Source organism: Crocodylus siamensis, chromosome 4 (assembly GCF_052110815.1).
Source record: "Crocodylus siamensis isolate JL-2025a chromosome 4, ASM5211081v1, whole genome shotgun sequence".
NCBI lineage: Eukaryota > Metazoa > Chordata > Crocodylia > Crocodylidae > Crocodylus > Crocodylus siamensis.
In genome coordinates this window covers 203,611,391-203,629,282 of record NC_143398.1, presented here as the reverse complement: position 1 = coordinate 203,629,282, position 17,892 = coordinate 203,611,391, and the positions used below count along the sequence as shown (strand labels likewise).

Here is a 17,892-nt window from a genome sequence, read left to right as displayed (position 1 = left end):
GGAAGGTAACCAACACTCTAACATTAAGACTGACCAAACTGAACTGCAACTCATTGGTCACCGCCTAACTGGGCTTGAGATATTCAAGAAAATGGTTTCCATCATGCACCACTCCTCAAAGAGGGCATGGCTGTGAGAGATCCCTAGCTGGTATAAATAGGTGTGGCTCAGATTAAATCAAATTATTTGTTTTTTCCACAACAGAGTTGTCATTTAGAAAGTTAAGAGCTATGGGGGGAGTGGGGAGCTGGTCTAAATGGGCATGTGCCTCCACCAACTCTCACAGATGTAGTGTTAAGCTGACAATATAAAGAAGAAACAAAGATTTTGATTTATTTCACTGGCACTGGGAACATACCTACTCTTTTAGTTACGTGGATGCTTTATGTTCTTGTTCATATCTGTTCCTGTTACAGCTATTCCTCTTAAGTCTTTTGTAAGACAAGGCCATGTTTGTTCATGAATACCAGGAGTAATACCAGCTTTTTTGAAATAATAAATTTCCATAATAAAATGAAGAGATTCTGTCATCTAATTTTACACCCAATATTTAACATTTTTAAACTAAAAAAATCTCACTCTGAATAGATATTTCATGAAATTTTTTTCTACTTTAAACATGACCATGCTAAAGCATAAGTGATACTGCCTATAAAAGTGATGCTGTCTACAGACACCATAAGTAACATAACTAAACTTGATGTCTTTGATCAACATTTACTCAGGAGTTTGCTTGAGTAAGAACCAAAAAAAAGTAAGGATACCCAAATGTGACCCATTATTCAACTAATACAAAAAGTTAACATACCTCCCTGTACAATCAGGGAGGTAAAAAGATGCCGCCCCTGATTTTAAAAGCCCAAAGTCTAGGTTTAAAATGGCCGATCTAGGTTTTATCATTAGAAAAAGTTACAAAAAACAGTTGACAAAATTTAAGGCTCCAATAAGTTTTCCTATTCTACCTTAGATTAGGTGATTTGGTTCCAATTCAATATAATATTTAAGAACAGGCACAAATATTATTGAAATGAAAGGGGCTTAAATACAAGTTTAAAGTAAGAATGTGCTTCAGGTGTTTGCTGAAATGGATGGACTGTTGAATGGAAGCTTAGATGTCTCTGGCTGGTAGACATTCTGGCACTCCCAGGTAAGGAAAGTGTGTCAGACTGCTGAATAGGTCAACAAAGCATAGCAGCGCATTCATATTCTGAAATGAATTCCATCACCCTGTTTTCATTGTTTAATCAGAATGAAGTGGGAAAAACAAAGAACCAAAATAAGGAAAGTAAAATGAATCATTTTTAATTTTCTCTAATCAGCAAAGCGTGAGATGTGTCTTAACAGCATCCCTCTAAAATCATTTATAGTAGAATGCTAATAGGTTCAAACCTGTCAGTCAGTTTGGTGACGTAAATGTATTATCAGGTCAAGAGCTGGATATAACCAGGGTTGGTACAATGAAAACCTTGTCACCTGGCATTCTGATTCTCCTTATTGAGAGCAGTGATGTCAGTCTCCCCAGTAATTCATCCTTTAACCTTGCATAAAGACAAAAAGGCACTATGGTAGGGGTTGTCTCGAGGCCAGTCACAACATCAGCCCGCCCACCTGTCTAGGGCAGTCTGCTCACCTGACTCTCCCACCATGCCTTTGTTGTAATGAAAAAGTTGTTTCTAGGTGAGAGGCTGCCTTTTATGCCCTAATACCCAGGGAGTATTACACAGCTCCAACATTTCCTTTACTGTGTCCCATGCCTTGCAGGTGCTACACTGCTATTGTCAACTCTGTGAGCCCCTCTGGCACTGGGCCCTCCAGCCCCTATATCTCTGCTCCCCTCTGGCACCAGACTCTCTGGTGCCTGTCTCCCTGTGCTTCCTTCTGGCAACTTCTGGCTCTGCCCAAATCATGTGCCTCCTTCTCTAGGCACTAATGAGGGCCCCACCTTCCCTACATCCTCTTCCCAAACCACTGGGTAAATATCAACACAAACACAGACACCCAGGTTACAACATAAATCCCACAATGAAGTCAGCACTTGGCCCCTTTAAGGAGGCAAAACTTACATCCCTAGAACAATGTCCCAGGAAGGGACACACAAAAGATAAAAGTAAACACTCACCCACAGCAGGAGGCACAGCACAGCAGGGGTGGAAGGAAGAGCCCACGCGGCTCATCAGTCACTTGTTTATTCAATTAAGACCAGCTGTTGACATCAGCCACAAGCGCCAGCTGGCAGGAATAAAAATGGCTGCCAATGCCGCGGAGGAAGAGAGGAGAGAGAGAGATGGGAGATAAGGACCCCAGCCAGCCCAGGGAAGGGAGGATACCTCTACCATGGGTCTCACAGAATCCAGTGAGCCACCAAGAGCCAGAGATGGGAAGCTGTCAGGTGGCAGGGACCCCGGACCGCGGACCCAGACAAGGACCCAGTGATGGACTGGAGGCTCAGCAGGATCCCAGGTGGGAGTGTTGGAGCAACCAGGGTGAGCAGGGAACAACGCCAGAGGGAAGGACCCCAAGAGGAGTCCCAGGGTGGTCACAATAGGGGCAGGCATCACCGCCATTTTTGGTTGGGTCAGCAGCAGAGAGGGAAGAAGTCCCAGGGATGACTGATGTTAGGAAGAGCACTCCAAGTTAGAATAGGGGGAAAGGAAAGGGTAGAAGTGGGGCATAGGTATGCCAAGGAGCAGCCCTGCATCTAAGGTTTCTTTGATAATTTGTCTTTTTGTTTCCCAGTATGAAGGGGTTGAAGAGGTGATAGCCCTTTGAGTTTCCCCAAGTACTTGGGCCGAGGGGAGAGCCTCAGAGATTTTTGTTTTTGTTTCCCTGGGAGAAGGGGCTGGAAGAAGGAAAGAAGGAAGGAAGACGGGGTAGGGACAGGGCTGAGAAAACAGGGCCCCATTACCAAGTAGTCATAACGGGTGGCTGGCAGAAAGGCGCAACTCCACAAAAGCGGCTGAGGCCAACAGGGAACAATGCACATGAGGTGGAGTGAAGCTGGGGTGTAGGGGTGGCGGAGCCCCATGAATCACCGCCGGGTGAACCATGGGCCACCGAGTAAACCAGACGACTGATCCCATCCACTGAGGAACTAAAAAGTCATTGCAGGAAAGAGTGAGGAAGGCGAGTCATGGAGGAGGCACCTGCACAACCAAAGACACAAACCCAGAGAACGCCCAATGCCCACCACCTGGGCGAAGGCCTCTCGAGAGCAGATAATCGAAGCCCAACGGTCACAAACAACATATCTCTTAGCTCTGGGTACCTTGGGGCTCCTGGAGCCTTACTGTTCTTGTAGGCAGCATGAGGTCTCAGGAAGCTCTCTTGTGCAAAAGCTCCTGTCCTTGGCAGTTGCCGGAGAGAGTGCCCTGCTGGCTCCAGCCTTGAGCTTACATGTCTCCAGGGTCCTGCTTCCTTTCAGTCATCTGACTGCCTGCAGGTGCTGGCCAATTACCCCATTAGGCTATTGCTGAGGCAACCAGCCGCTGTGGAGTTCTGCCTCACCTGCAGGGCACCCTGCCCAGGCTGCTTCTGCCCTTAAAGGACAGGCACATCTTAGTGCCCTGCTACAAGCACTTTTGCTAAATTTAAAACTTGTATGTTTCTGACTTGCATTTTTGTGTAACAGAGGCAAAATAGGTCATAATACATTTATTACAACATACAATGAAATCCAGGTAACTAAAGAGGGAAAACAAGTGCTGAAATATGTAGCAATATTTCATAATGTAACATTTTATCGTTGAGTAAATCAGTTAGGTTAAAACTGAAATTAATGTACATGTATATATAACATGTTATAATCTATTTAAAACAAAGAAGCAGGAAGCACTAACATGCCATTGCTTATTGCCATAGCTAGAAAAGGCATTAGCCAGATGTTGAAACTTAAATGCATCAAACAACAGTGATCATTATAGCCTTCAATCACCCCATTTAGAATTTACAATAAGCTAAGCAGAAAGCCATTATTTCCACCTTCAGCATAAAGTTTTCCTCAGGCTGCAAACGGAGTCCTGCAATGGACTGATGCACCATCTGTTCCAACTTTAGATCCCTTTTCTGTGGAACTTCCAGCAATGGGAGCAAGTCATTGATGAGACCCAAGAATATAGGGATATCATTAGTTACTATCTTAGGAAGATTAAAATCCCTGAGGGCTCTCATCAAAACCTTAAAAAAAAAGACTGACACTATAATTAAATGAAATAATAACAAACCATAATATAAGGCATAAAATTAACAAACATTATGAATTAATCATACTTAGACAATTACAACCCATATGGCTAGTTAAACTCAATCTGCTACCTGTAGTGACATAGACTGGATACTGTATATTCAATACCAGCGCATTTTTCCCAGGATATAATTACTTAATTTTGTGAATGAGAAAATTACATGTAAAAGCCAATATTTTCATGGCTTATTCTTCTCTTTAGTGTTCCAGGTTAGATCAAATGCATGGCTGCCTGTCAAATCTTGTGACATATTTAATCCTTTTCCATGGCGTCAGTGTTACCTTTAGATATGCATAAACATTCCCTTCACATTTACTCACACCAAGATTCATATGAGATGGATGGAGAGGCACTGTTCGTATCAAATCTGTATTAGGTTCAAACAAGGCTGTGGCCGCAGTAGCGTCTTAATTTTGCAGATTGTACTCCTTCAGGCTTTGGTTCCCATTAATGCCATAAATTAATTAAGACAACAGTTCTCCTAGGATTTCTGAAGTCATTTCCAAACTGGATCCTGAAACTGACCCCTTTCCAGTTTTGTCTCCAGTCTGATTTGGGATGTGAGGATCTCATTCTTTCTTGCACACCCTCAGGTTTTTTGGACTAGAGGTTCTGGTTCATGCTGCTCCCTGGAACAAACAGCATTCCTTGTCCCATGTTATTGTCATGTCTACATACCATGATAACAAATTCCCAATAAAGAGCCAAGTCAGCTTCTTACCAAGGAATTCCAGATTAAGGATCTTTCACTCTCCAAGTCTTCAAGTTCAAATTGTTCTACTAGCCATTTAAACAAAAGACAGGCAAATAATTGGACAGAATATCTGCACAACTGATTGTCTGTTTGGTTTTTGTCTCCTCCCTGACCAGAATCTGACCCAGAATGTGCTATGGTTCCAAAACAAACAAACAAACAAACAAACAAACAAAAAAACAAAAAACCCCAACCACCCAAAACTATAAATCATAAACTACACACATTCACCATGAGGAATATGACCTGCCACCTGGTGGGGCTCTTACAGCTATCCCATAAGTCTTCTAGTTCAAGAGGAGAAAGTGGCCAGAACATGCTCTAGACACACTTACAAGTTTCCAAAGATAGCCTGCATGCCAGAGGATGGTTGGGACAGCTTTCCCACCAACCAAAGATGTCCTGAGATCAAGGTGATGGAAAACTAAAATGGAGAAGGGAGACTAGGGTTGCTTATTGCTGGTTTAACCTTGGGTAATTTTTAACCTCCACTAAAAAGGGTTTTTAAATTCTATTTTAAAATATACATTATAACTATACACACACAAAGATATAAAATATATATATATAAATAAAAACAAGTAGTATCACATAAGCTCTTTATTTTGCATATTTAATGAAAGTGACAAAAAATTGTTTAAAATAAGGAACATGCTATCATAAGCATTTTGACAATTAATACATCAAGAACTATTCAATCAGTCACAAAACACTGCAAGGACTTATACTCAAATGAGGATATGTTCATCTTTTTCAAGTGAACAGATTCAAATACAATGAACACTAACTGCCATGCTGCCTCTCCATCATTTACAAAATATTTATTTCTCTTTGGAATCCATATGCCCATCTTAATTATTCCAGGCATATAATACCAACTACATCATATAATTCAACAGAGGACAGAAGCAAGCACTTTCCTTTATGGAAAGTACATGACCTGAATATATTTAAAAGTTTCACTGTGTTGCCATAAGCAAGCCAATCTACACACAATTGGAGCTTTCTGACAACCTAACGTAACTATGCTACCCCTGGCTATTATGACAAGTAAATATACATGTTTGTTTCACTTATTTAAGGTATAAATGCCATTTTAGGATATGCCATTTTAGAATATGGTATTATTTAAGGTATAAAAGCCATTTTAGAAATGGCATTCCAGCCAGTGCATTTCAGGGTAATTACAAATGCACGTCTTGAATGGTTAAAAATCAGTCAGTCTTCAGCTTCATGTTTTATAACACCATCTGAGGAGTGTTACACTCACCATGAAATCCCACGCTTGTCATGTCTTATTGCTTAATTAAAATAATGTAATCAAAAACCTCAGACAACAAATGCTGACTGAAAAGATTATGCTAATCATATATGTATCTAGTATTCACATATTACTCTACACAGGACAAGATGACTAATGTGTTAATAAAATGAAACACATCCAACTATCTTGTCAGATGCTATTTTTATCTCAACATTTACATACATTTGTCATGAAGGGAATATACTCTGAGTAAAGGTAATAAATACTGTTATGATTAAACGTGTTTGACGCAGTGCTCTTACCCATCTATTAGACAACTCTACATGCACTGGAAGCATGAACTTGTAAACATTCACAGTCCACTAAGCAAGAAAAGTAACTCTTCTGTTACTTGAGTTTGGAAAAGGAGTGAATAGAGGTTGCATACTTGTAGGAGGAAGAAAAAGGAAATGAATACAAGTGGCCAATCCAAAGCTAGATCCAAGAAATGTTCAACAGATCACACCCCATAACTTGAGCGCCAAATTCTCATGTGCCACAAGCATGTCCAGCTCTAGCAATTTCTTATTTTGGCTCTTAATTTCTGGGCACAAAATCCTCCATCAGGACTGCACCAAATCTGGTCTGCTATTTTTTAATACTGTGGCTCTCAGGACTGAGAAAGTCTTACGCGGCATAGCCAACTGACTAGATTCTTCCTCTGCAGCTAATCCATATTCTAGGATAACAGAATCATGAAGCAAGAAAGCCCCTGAACAGTAACAGAGGTATGCCTGACTCTGTAAAAGGAGGGGCTCAGTTTAAATGCACCCAACCTGCAAAGATTGAGATAGGATTAAGAAAAAGAGGTGTTGATGGAAGAGCAGAGAAGCAGGCAAGGAGAGGGGTGGAAGAAGTGGTGTCATTTGTCCCTCCTGGAAAAGCCAGATAAACCTATGTAATTATGCGCCCAGTCTATGCTTTCTTAAAAGGACAGGCTTTTAAGCAGACTTCTTTCCTCTCCTCTCTGAATGCATTGCAAAGAGATAATCAAGACCTGAGCTCATACAAGAGTATATAATAATGACTTGCCTGCTTTCTCTCCTACTGCTGCTGATATTTAAGTACAATGCCAAGAGTATTTTTCACACTTCTGCTACTGAATATGCTGGAAATCCTCTATAGTCAATTACTAATGGGTAATGCCCTGCCCTCCAACTTCTTCGGTACACTCCTTAATGACTGTATAAAAGTTCAGACTTATCCTCCAGCACCTGTTTGGAGAGTAGTTCATGACAGTCTGTAGCAACAGATAAACTTTCTGACAATCAACCTGGCACCACAAATCCTTCTGCCACCACCATTATTTCACAGATAAGTTCGAAATCTGGAATCATCATTGCACATGGCCTGTCCAGTGGGTAGAATATATGTGACAGGTGATTTAATAGTTCATTGTTACGTTACTGTCTACACTGCTGATGCTAACAATAAGCACCTGTAAGTTGAAGTAATGAATCAATAAAAAGTAGCATTAAAAGCATAACTACAGTGCCAAGAATATTTTAAAATAATATATATTCTAGGACTTTTCAGGGGGTTTAAAAAAAAATGTTATATAAAAATCGTTAACAATAACAATGAAAAAGGACTAAATAAAGAAAATCCCACCAGAACTTTGTAAATAATTGAAAATATTCTCATCTGATAATAAAAGACCACAAACCATATTCGAATTTGATAAACAGAAGAAATCAATTTTATACCAAGTCAGTTCCAAAGGTATAACATATATACCTCTTAGGAATAATAATACAAATGATAAACACATACCGAAATCCAAATTGGTGCATATTGAGTCAGCAACTTCTGGGACTGAATATCTCTTGGAACTTTCAGACAAAAATTCTTTAATAATTCTATAAGAATTTAACTCCTGTGTCACAGTAAACATAATATAACATTTTTAGTATTTTTTATGTTGTTAGTATTTAACAGCCTGGGTTTTCTCTAGGAGAAAATAGGAAAAAGCCACTGGAATATATTATCCAGAAATTTATTAGACAATCCAAATACTTGAGATATCCACAGAGAATGATACAACACAGATTTTTTTTAAAGTGGTAATTAAATAAAGTATTTCCTTCCTTCCATATATCTCATGAAAACCCAGAATTCTAACATTAATAACCTCTGCATGGCTTTTTAATAATCTCTGTTTTCTGATATATTATAGCATTAAGCTAAATAATGACATTTGTTCATGTTTTAGCCTTCAATTTTTCTGTGTCGGTTCCTAAATCTTCTTTCTAGTTCCACTAATTTGCTTTTATATTCATGGAAGCTTTCCTTAAAGAGCTGTATAGTGCCACTAATTTAATTAAAGAAAAAAAAATTATTTTATACTTACCAAAAAGAGCTTTAAGACTTTTGGGAAGTTCTGTTCTTCCTGCATATCTTGGATTAAGTGTTATGAAAATCCCAACTGTTGTTTTCAATTCAATGGTTTCACCTAAAAAAATAAACCTGTGGAAATAGGTTATTGTGCCATAAAATGATAACAACTTTTTTACTTTAAAGAAAACTTTTGTTTCTGATCTACCTTTTCTCGTTGTGCCAAAGAGCATCCTGGATGCTCTACAGAAAGCATATCCACAAAAATATGATTGAATTCATCAAAGCACTCCCACACTCTTGGCACGAACCTTTGTGGATATTATCAATTGACTAATGAAAAAGAAAAGGAGAAATATAATTGCTGTCAACTGGCCTCAGAATACTAAGCTAGTATTTAATAGAAAGTTTGAAGTATAATTAGTTTACTTTAGTCTTAAAAACAGGTCAGTTTAAATAACTGATGACCACAGCCCGCTCTTTGGAGAGAGAGGCAGTGAGCTGCTGGGAAGAGATGGCCTCCACCTCTCTCCCCTGGGGAGGAGGCTCTTCTCAGCCAGGCTGGCTGACCTGCTCCACCGGGCTTTAAACTAAGCCCGCTGGGGGATGGGGGGACTATTGCCCCTGCTGGCCCGCTGAACGGCCCTTGCAAAGCCAGCAGACCAAGGCACTTAAGGGAGCCCACCCCTGCCCCAGCCCTGGCACAATCTGTGGGCAAGGCAAGAGCCCCCAAGGGCACACTTGCCTGCCTGTACACTAATGCCAGGAGCCTGGGCAACAACCAGGAGGAGCTCGTCCTCCTGCTCAGTGCAAAGAAATATGATGTCATTGGGATAACGGAGACCTGGTGGGACTCCACCCATGACTGGACCACGGGTATAGAGGGCTATACCCTGTACAGGAGGGATCGTGTTGACAAAAGGGGTGGGGGTGTAGCTCTCTATGTGAAGGAAAGCTACATGTCCCTGCAAGCTGATGTTGGCGACCGGCATGGACAGCTAGAGACCCTCTGGGTAAAAATTCGTGGGGAATTCGGCACAGGGGACACAACGGTGGGAGTCTACTACAGACCTCCCACTCAAAGTCCCGAGCTTGACCAGGAGTTCGCCCAGGAACTGACTGAGGCTGCTTGCTCCAGGACCTTGGTTGTCATGGGTGACTTCAATTACCAGACATCTCGTGGGAAGATCACTCAGCTAAATCTGAGCAGACGCAAAGCTTTCTCTCGTGCGTGGATGACCTCTACCTGACTCAAGAAGTCTATGGGCCAACGAGAGGCAAAGTGCTGCTTGACCTGGTACTGGCTACGGGGGACGACCTAATCGGCGATCTAGTGATTGATGGGAAGTTGGGTGACAGCGAGCACGAGCTGATCACCTTCACCATCCGCCGTAAAGCTGGCAAGTCAGTCAGCAACACAGAAGTCCTTGACTTCAGAAAAGCCAACTTTGACAAGCTCAAGAGGCTAGTCAGTCAGGCCCTCAGGGACCATGACCCCAGGGAGTTGGGAGTTCAAGAAGAGTGGTTGCTTCTCAAGGAAGCTATCCTCAGTGCACAAGCTAAATCTATTCCAACATGGAGGAAAGGCAGAAAGAAGGCACAGCAGCCCCCGTGGCTCTCCAGAGACCTAGCGGACCTACTGTGGCTAAAAAGGAAAGCCTACAAAGGATGGAAGACGGGATTCACCTCCAAGGAGGATTACTCCACGCTGGTCCGGTCCTGCAGGGAGCAAACCAGGAAAGCCAAGGCTGCATCTGAACTCCAACTAGCTTCAGGCATCAAGGACAACAAAAAGTCCTTTTTCAGATATGTGGGGAGCCAGAGAAAAAGCAAGGACAATGTTGGACCCCTGCTAAACCAGATGGGGCAACTGACAACTGACGCCCAGGAAAAAGCCAACCTATTAAATAGGTACTTTGCGTCAGTCTTTCATCAGTCACACGGGATGCCCATGCCTGCTATAGGACAGGGAAATCTGGGTGAGGGGGATCCCCTACCCTCCATCAATGCTGACCTCGTGAAGGAACACCTTGAGAAGCTGGATACCTTCAAGTCAGCTGGCCCTGACAACCTGCACCCCAGGGTACTCAAGGAGCTGGCGAGCGTCATAGCCCAGCCCCTGGCACGGGTCTTTGAAAACTCCTGGCACTCTGGTGTAGTGCCCGAAGACTGGAAGAAGGCCAATGTGGTGCCGATCTTCAAGAAAGGGAGGAGAGTGGATCCGGCTAACTACAGGCCCATTAGCCTGACTTCTATCCTGGGGAAGACCTTAGAAAAGTTTATTAAGGAGGCCATCCTTGAGGGACTGGCCCAGGCTAACATCCTAAGGGACAGCCAGCACGGGTTTGTTGCGGTAGGTCTTGTTTGACCAATCTCATTTCCTTCTATGACCAGGTGACCTATCACCTGGACAAGGGAGAAGAGATTGATGTCATATATCTTGATTTCAAAAAAGCTTTTGATCTGGTATCCCATGATCACCTCTTGGCCAAACTGCCCAGTTGTGGCTTTGGCTCCACCATGATCCGCTGGCTGGGAAATTGGCTTCGTGGTCAGACCCAGAGGGTTGTGATTGATGGCAGTCACTCATCGTGGTGCCCTGTGACCAGTGGGGTCCCTCAAGGCTCTGTCCTGGGACCCATACTGTTCAACATCTTCATTAACGATGTGGACATTGGAGTCAGGAGTGGACTGGCCAAGTTCGCCGATGACACCAAACTTTGGGGCAAAGCATCCACGCCAGAAGATAGGCGGGTGATCCAGGATGACCTGGACAAGCTCAGCAAATGGGCAGACGAGAACCTCATGGCGTTTAACACCGAAAAATGCAAGGTTCTCCACCTTGGGAGGAAAAACCTGCAGCACCCTTATAGGCTCGGCAGTGCTACGTTGGTTAGCACTACAGAAGAAAAAGACTTGGGGGTCATCACCGACCACAAGATGAACATGAGCCTCCAGTGCAATGCTGCAGCTAGTAAAGCGACCAAAATGCTGGCGTGCATCCATAGATGCTTCTCGAGCAAATCCCGGGACGTCATTCTCCCCTTGTACTCGGCCTTGGTGAGGCCGCAGCTGGAGTACTGCGTCCAGTTTTGGGCTCCACAATTCAAAAAGGATGTGGAGAAGCTTGAGAGAGTCCAGAGGAGAGCCACGCGCATGATCAGAGGTCAGGAAAACAGATCTTACAATGACAGGCTGAGAGCCACGGGACTCTTTAGCCTGGAAAAGCGCAGGCTCAGGGGTGATCTGATGGCCACCTATAAGTTTATCAGGGGTGACCACCAGGATCTGGGGGAACGTCTGTTCACCAGAGTGCCCCAAGGGATGACGAGATCGAACGGTCACAAACTCCTGCAAGACCGTTTCAGGCTGGACATAAGGAAGAATTTCTTTACTGTTCGAGCCCCCAAGGTCTGGAACAGTCTGCCAGCGGACTTAAGAGCCATTTTCAATTAGCTGTGAGGAGCTACCAGCTAAGCAGCTAGAACAGTTCAGGATCTCTATCAGCTCACAAAAACAGGACTCAGCTACCTTTTAAGACACAGCCTCACATTTCGAATGTAATGGTCTGTGGAAAAATTGGGGAAGAACTCTGCCTTCAGGAGGCAGAAATCTTAACACAGCTTCTCCGCAGGCAATGAGGGAGAATCCAGTGCCACGTTCCATCTGTAGGGGCAGCATAATCCCTAAGACTATGCGGCTCCCTTTTGCTCCCTTTAGGCTAGGTACAGACATTCAAAAACTCTGAGGCAGAATTGATCAAGCCAACATGGGTTTCTGTTAAGTGGTGTAGGTTAGATCAGGAGCAAACATAATGCAAGTCTATCCTTTCATGGAGGGGAGCAGAAAAAGGTAGGGGTATGCAGGCTGCCTGGCACTCCTCCATACTTCCCAGCAGGCTCCACAGACTCCCTGGGCTGCCAGAGACTGCCAGGCACAACCAAGACCCCAGGCAGCACCGACTGGCTGCTGGGCATGAGCAAGCACACCCCCAACCTCCTGCTGTCACCACAGATCCTCTCCTAGGTTTCCAGGAGAGCCCCAGAGCAGGACCTACAGCATGTTTTCCCTACTTCTGCTGCCAAAAGCCAGGCCGCCAGGTGTGCCATGGTGACCCATTCTGGGCCTCTCCTGGAAGCAGGGAAGGATCTGTGATGACGGCAGGGGGTTAGCGACATGCTTGCCCATGCCCAGCAGCCAATTAGGCGTGGTCTGGGCACTCCATAGAAGGAAGGATCAGGCCCCTTGGAGCTCTGGTACGGGCAGCTGCCACTGGTGCCAGAGCTCCAAGGGGCCTAGTCCTTCCCTTGGCAGAATCCCTTCCCCTGCTGCCTTCCAGCAGTAACTGAGCATGTTTTAAGGCATTCTGCTAAATAAAATATAAATACAGTTTGTTCACAAAAACTCAGACAAATATGTATCACTTTTTAATTTCTAACATATGAACATGTAACACAACATGGAAATGCATGTAAGTGTTAGAATCAATTCACTGTTTTCCACTCATAGCTGGCTGGAGTCAGGAGACAGGGCTGGGGAGAAAGTCTGTGCTGGCTCAACTCTGTGACAGTCCAAGGGCAGGGCTCGCTGGGTACTTGGCTGAAACAGCCAAGCCTGATGGAGTTCCAGTGGGCTTCCCTGCAAGGGAGGGCTAGCAGGCAGCTGCAAAGGCACCTGGGATGCTGGCAGGCAGTGATGTACCATGAATCGATAGAGGATCTGGTACAGAAGTTTGATGCACTAGTCTAACTTAAATTGATTAAGCTGGGCCAGGTACAGACATTATACATAAACTAATACAAGTGATTGGAAACCAGTCCATACCTGTAACAGAACAGAATACCAGGGTACAGAGACTGTTCTAAAAATGACAGAACCCAGTCTAAGACAGATCTGGATCAACGAGGTATCAGACTTAATCAGTTTAGGTCAGACTGGTCCCTAGGTTGGGTGAGTGGGGGAGGTACTCTGCAGAAGGAAGGATCAGACCCCTTAGAGCTCTGGTGAACTGCAGACACCAGCAGCAGCAGCCACGTGATGTGATACCTGCAATCATGCCAGGTGCCTGCTGCCGAGTGCCTGCTACTCATTGGAGCTCTGAAGGACCTGATCCTTCCTTCTGCTGAGTGGCTGGGCCACCCCCGATTGGCTCTCATCCCCCTTCCAGGAGAGCCCCATAGTGGGTCACCATGGCATGCCCTTCTGGTTGTTGCCAGCTGGGCTGCCCGACATTCCCCAGTGACCTACTCTGGAAGAAGATCAGGGTCAAGTGCCTGGCAGTCAACCACAGGTGGCCCACCACTTGGCTCCATTTGGCAGCTATCAGCAGTCTCCGGCACATGGGGAGGAGATCAGGAGCACCCCCAGTGTGCTGGCCTTGGCCAGTGCAGGCAGCCATTGTGCCTTTCCCCCACCCCATGAAAGGATGAACTTGCATTCTGTTTGTTCCCAAACTAATATAATCACTTAGAGAAACCCAGGTAAGTTAGTCTGAATCCACCTCAGGTTTTTTGAATGTCTGTACCTAGCCTTTGAGTGTACATGGATTGGGGTCTGTTTCAGAACAGGTTCCACCATTTTTAAGCCAGTCTATGTCTGTGTGCACTGAACTTCTCTTCTGTTTTGGGTGTAGACTGGTTTATGTGTCATGTCTGTACCTGGCCTTAGAGGTGCTGCATGCTAAGGAAGTATGCAACATGGCCAGTCTTTGTAATTTGAAGCATACAGGCGCTGTGCCTGTGAGTGCACAGAAGAACAAGAACATGGCCCTTTCCACCCCCACCCCCCTTACATGGAACAGCATGACAATCTGAAGCAATGAAAGCAAGGGCAAAAAAAGGTAGCATGGACTCGATGATCTTTTGAGGTCCCTTCCAGGCCTTAATTTCTATAATTCTTATGATTGACCAACAAACTAATTTATGGATTTTTTTTTTTGCTTGTCAGTACATTGTCTACCCTGATATTTTCAGATATCTTCCTCAAGGTTCCAGTCTACTGAGAGCATATATTTCATGGAGACAAAGCTAATCTAATATTATATTCTTTGACATCACTGGCAGCTTCAATATATTGTGAGCTGTTAACTGTATTAACGCAGTTCATATCCCTGGCTGCTGACAGGCATGAAAAAAAAGTGCTTTACCAAAAGAAGCAGTGTGTTCAACCCAGCTCTGCCACATATGTATAGACGGGGCACTTCAGTGAGACTTTTTGACACTCTCAATCAGCTATTAAATAAAAATGCCCAAAAAACCCCAATAAAGCAACCAATGTATACAGACGTTAGGGGAGCCAGGTACAATTAACACAATGCCTCTTCTGGGCATGTGCTCAGCTCAGTGCAGAGGCACGCCGAGTTTAAAGTGCCATTGGGGGTGGGGGTTAATGTCTGTAAGTAGCCCCTGTGTACAAGATGAACTGTGTTATAAGATGCATATAATATGCTTGTTCATAATCTTTGCATTTCTCATCAATTTGAGACTCTCACATATTTCTAGTGCTAAAAGAATGTCCACTCCACTATCAAAGAACATACTCATATTTTTACCTAGACATCCACACATTCATAGTTTAAACCACAGCTGTAATTTTATTTAATAGAGTGGATGGTGTACCTATCATAAGACACTAAGGGGACAATTCCTTATATTCCCTAGAGTAAAAAAGAATATGAAATAATCTAATAAAGTCATTTCATATTTTTGAAAACCTGATAAAATCAGGACAGTTAGTAAAATAAGGTCAATGTTTACAGCAATACATCATGGCAGTTCTAATTGTGTAATGGTTCAGCTTAAACTCAGTAAATCAAACACATGCATTATATCACTATGATTTCTTGCTTATAATAATAGACCATACATACTTTTATCAGCAATAGTGGATATATAAATTAAGAGTTTACAATCAGTCAATCAGACTATTCCTGAATTAATTTATGTGAGGGAAAAATCAGAAAGCAAGGAAAGGATTTTATCTAATACTATACTTATTCTTTCTCATAAAAATCCATTTGATTCATTTAAATCTGATCTCATATTAAAAGCAAATAACTAGCATTTCCTTTACTCAATATTAATGAACTTAACTTTGCATTGATCTCTTATACTGGACCACTGCTATATCCTTCAGATTTATCTGTAGCAAAACCATCTTTACCTTATCATGGTATTAGTCTGGGATTGGTCTAACTAGTCATGTAGATTTCAATTTATTTCTCTGCATTAGCCATTGGCTTATTTTCTAGCATATCCACACTTCTCTGAAGATATTCAGAAGTCCATTCTATGGCTGCTACTTTTGCAGCAAAGTTAAATAAAGACTTACAGACCACGAGTCCTCATGTTTCAGGGTACAAACTCTCTGCCTTTGGCAAACTGAGAAGGAAATGCACAACCACCAAAAGCCCAATGACAGCTTTGTACAAGCAGATAGGCACTATTGTACAGGTGGAATTTTAAACCTTCCTCTGAAGTTTCAGGCACAGCACACTACAGAAGACAGAATATCCTACTAGGTTGACCTATATCCTGCTCCAAATTAGTGTTTCCTACTACAAGTCCCTGCACAGAAGATTACTTGAGCCAAAGGAAATGTCTGTTTCAGAATGCATGCCTTTCCTTTTGCTGTGGAGTGCATGTTTTGCCTGTTCGTGTGCCATGGTAGGCCAGAAGCAGGTGGTGCAGAGATATCAGCCAGAAATTCTTCTTCTGTTTATTCCCTTTTGTACCAACAGAAAAGGTGGAGCAAGGCTCCAAGACTATATTACTGAGTTATTTTACTACTAATGAAAAACAGACCAAGAGCGATAATCTTTCCCAAAATATTCACAATCTTTCAAAAAATTTGCTTTCTACTTTATTCTTCAGAAATGCTGGGTATTTGCAGGTTTTAATAATACCATCTGGGTTAGCAATTCATTAATTGCTAGCAGCATGTAAGATTTTATGATTTTAGCCAAATGCATTACTTTGTAGTCCATTTGTTCTGAACAGTTGAAAACGTACACCATAGTATCTAAAGAATGATTGTTTCAGTTTTTCCTGTTCCAGCAGGGTCCAAAACTGCTCCACTCTGTGTTAAATGTGGAGCCTGGGTCAGTGCTATATAACATCTGCAGAAATGGAAACATCACGTGCACAGACTATAAATCATGTGTAAGAAGTACAGCAGAACACTGAAGAGCATCAGAGCTTTGCAAATGACTGGATTTTGCAAATTAGCAAGTAGCAATAAAGTAACTGCCACACTAGTGCTCCCTCCAGTCTGGTACAGTCTAACAGGAAAATGAGCTGAACATTTGGCCTCCAACATGGACCACTACCAGAAGCTTCAGAAGAAGATGCAAGAGACAGGTTAATAGATAATTATGGAATTAATCAATCCATATGAACTATCATATCTGAAGGACTCAGAAACTTTCTTGCTCCCCCAGTACTGTCAAACACCTTCACACTTTATTTTCCTATATATCTGATATAACTGGCAAAACACTGATGCATCTGAGCTCAAAGTCCATCTGGTTGCATCACTACAGATTTTCCTACATTGAATGATACAGAATGTGAAACCATCACTGTATCTGGTATATTCTAACAGGAAAATGAGCTCAAATGCAACCAAATTCCAGCCATATAGGCCAGGAAAAGGTTCCCTCACCAAACATCGAAAACAGAAACTGCATTTAACTCTTTTTAATTGACTTGTAATTTCCCATTCAGCCTCCTTGAATAAAAAGGTGAGTGTCAGGAGTCATATCTGGTGATGTGGCTACCCATTAAGAATTTGACTGTATCCATCAAGATATTTCAAAGCCTATTGGATGGCAATAATTTTCATCATGAGCTGATTATGGTGATTATCAAAGTGAGAGGTCTATGGATGAAAAGTTATTTTATCACCAGTGTCCTCAGCTAGAGAGTTCTATTAAGACAAACAGAGCCGAAAGTATGTTACCCTGGAATTTATTGCCCACTTGTTATTCGTTTGAGGTGCTGTGCAGGCCTGTAAGTGCCAGAGCCAATTTGTATCAGGTATGGTTTTACTTTTTCCTATTTAAATCATGTTTCTCCTTCCCATGCTGATGTATGAAAAGCCAGGGAAACAAACTAAATATCAGATCCTGAAATATTTATCTGCATGAGTAAGACTGCCCACACAAGTGGCCCCATTGACTTCAGTATAGCCTCATCCATAAATATTTACAAAAGAAATGATAAAAATGACTAAACAGAATGACGTGCTGTCAAATGTAAAAC

At 42.8% G+C, this 17,892-nt stretch overlaps 1 pseudogene; it reads right to left on the bottom strand.

Moving 5' to 3' along the window:
* Nucleotides 1-17,892, bottom strand: part of LOC149867458 (dynein axonemal heavy chain 11-like) — a 291,701-nt pseudogene that overhangs the window by 222,552 nt on the left and 51,257 nt on the right.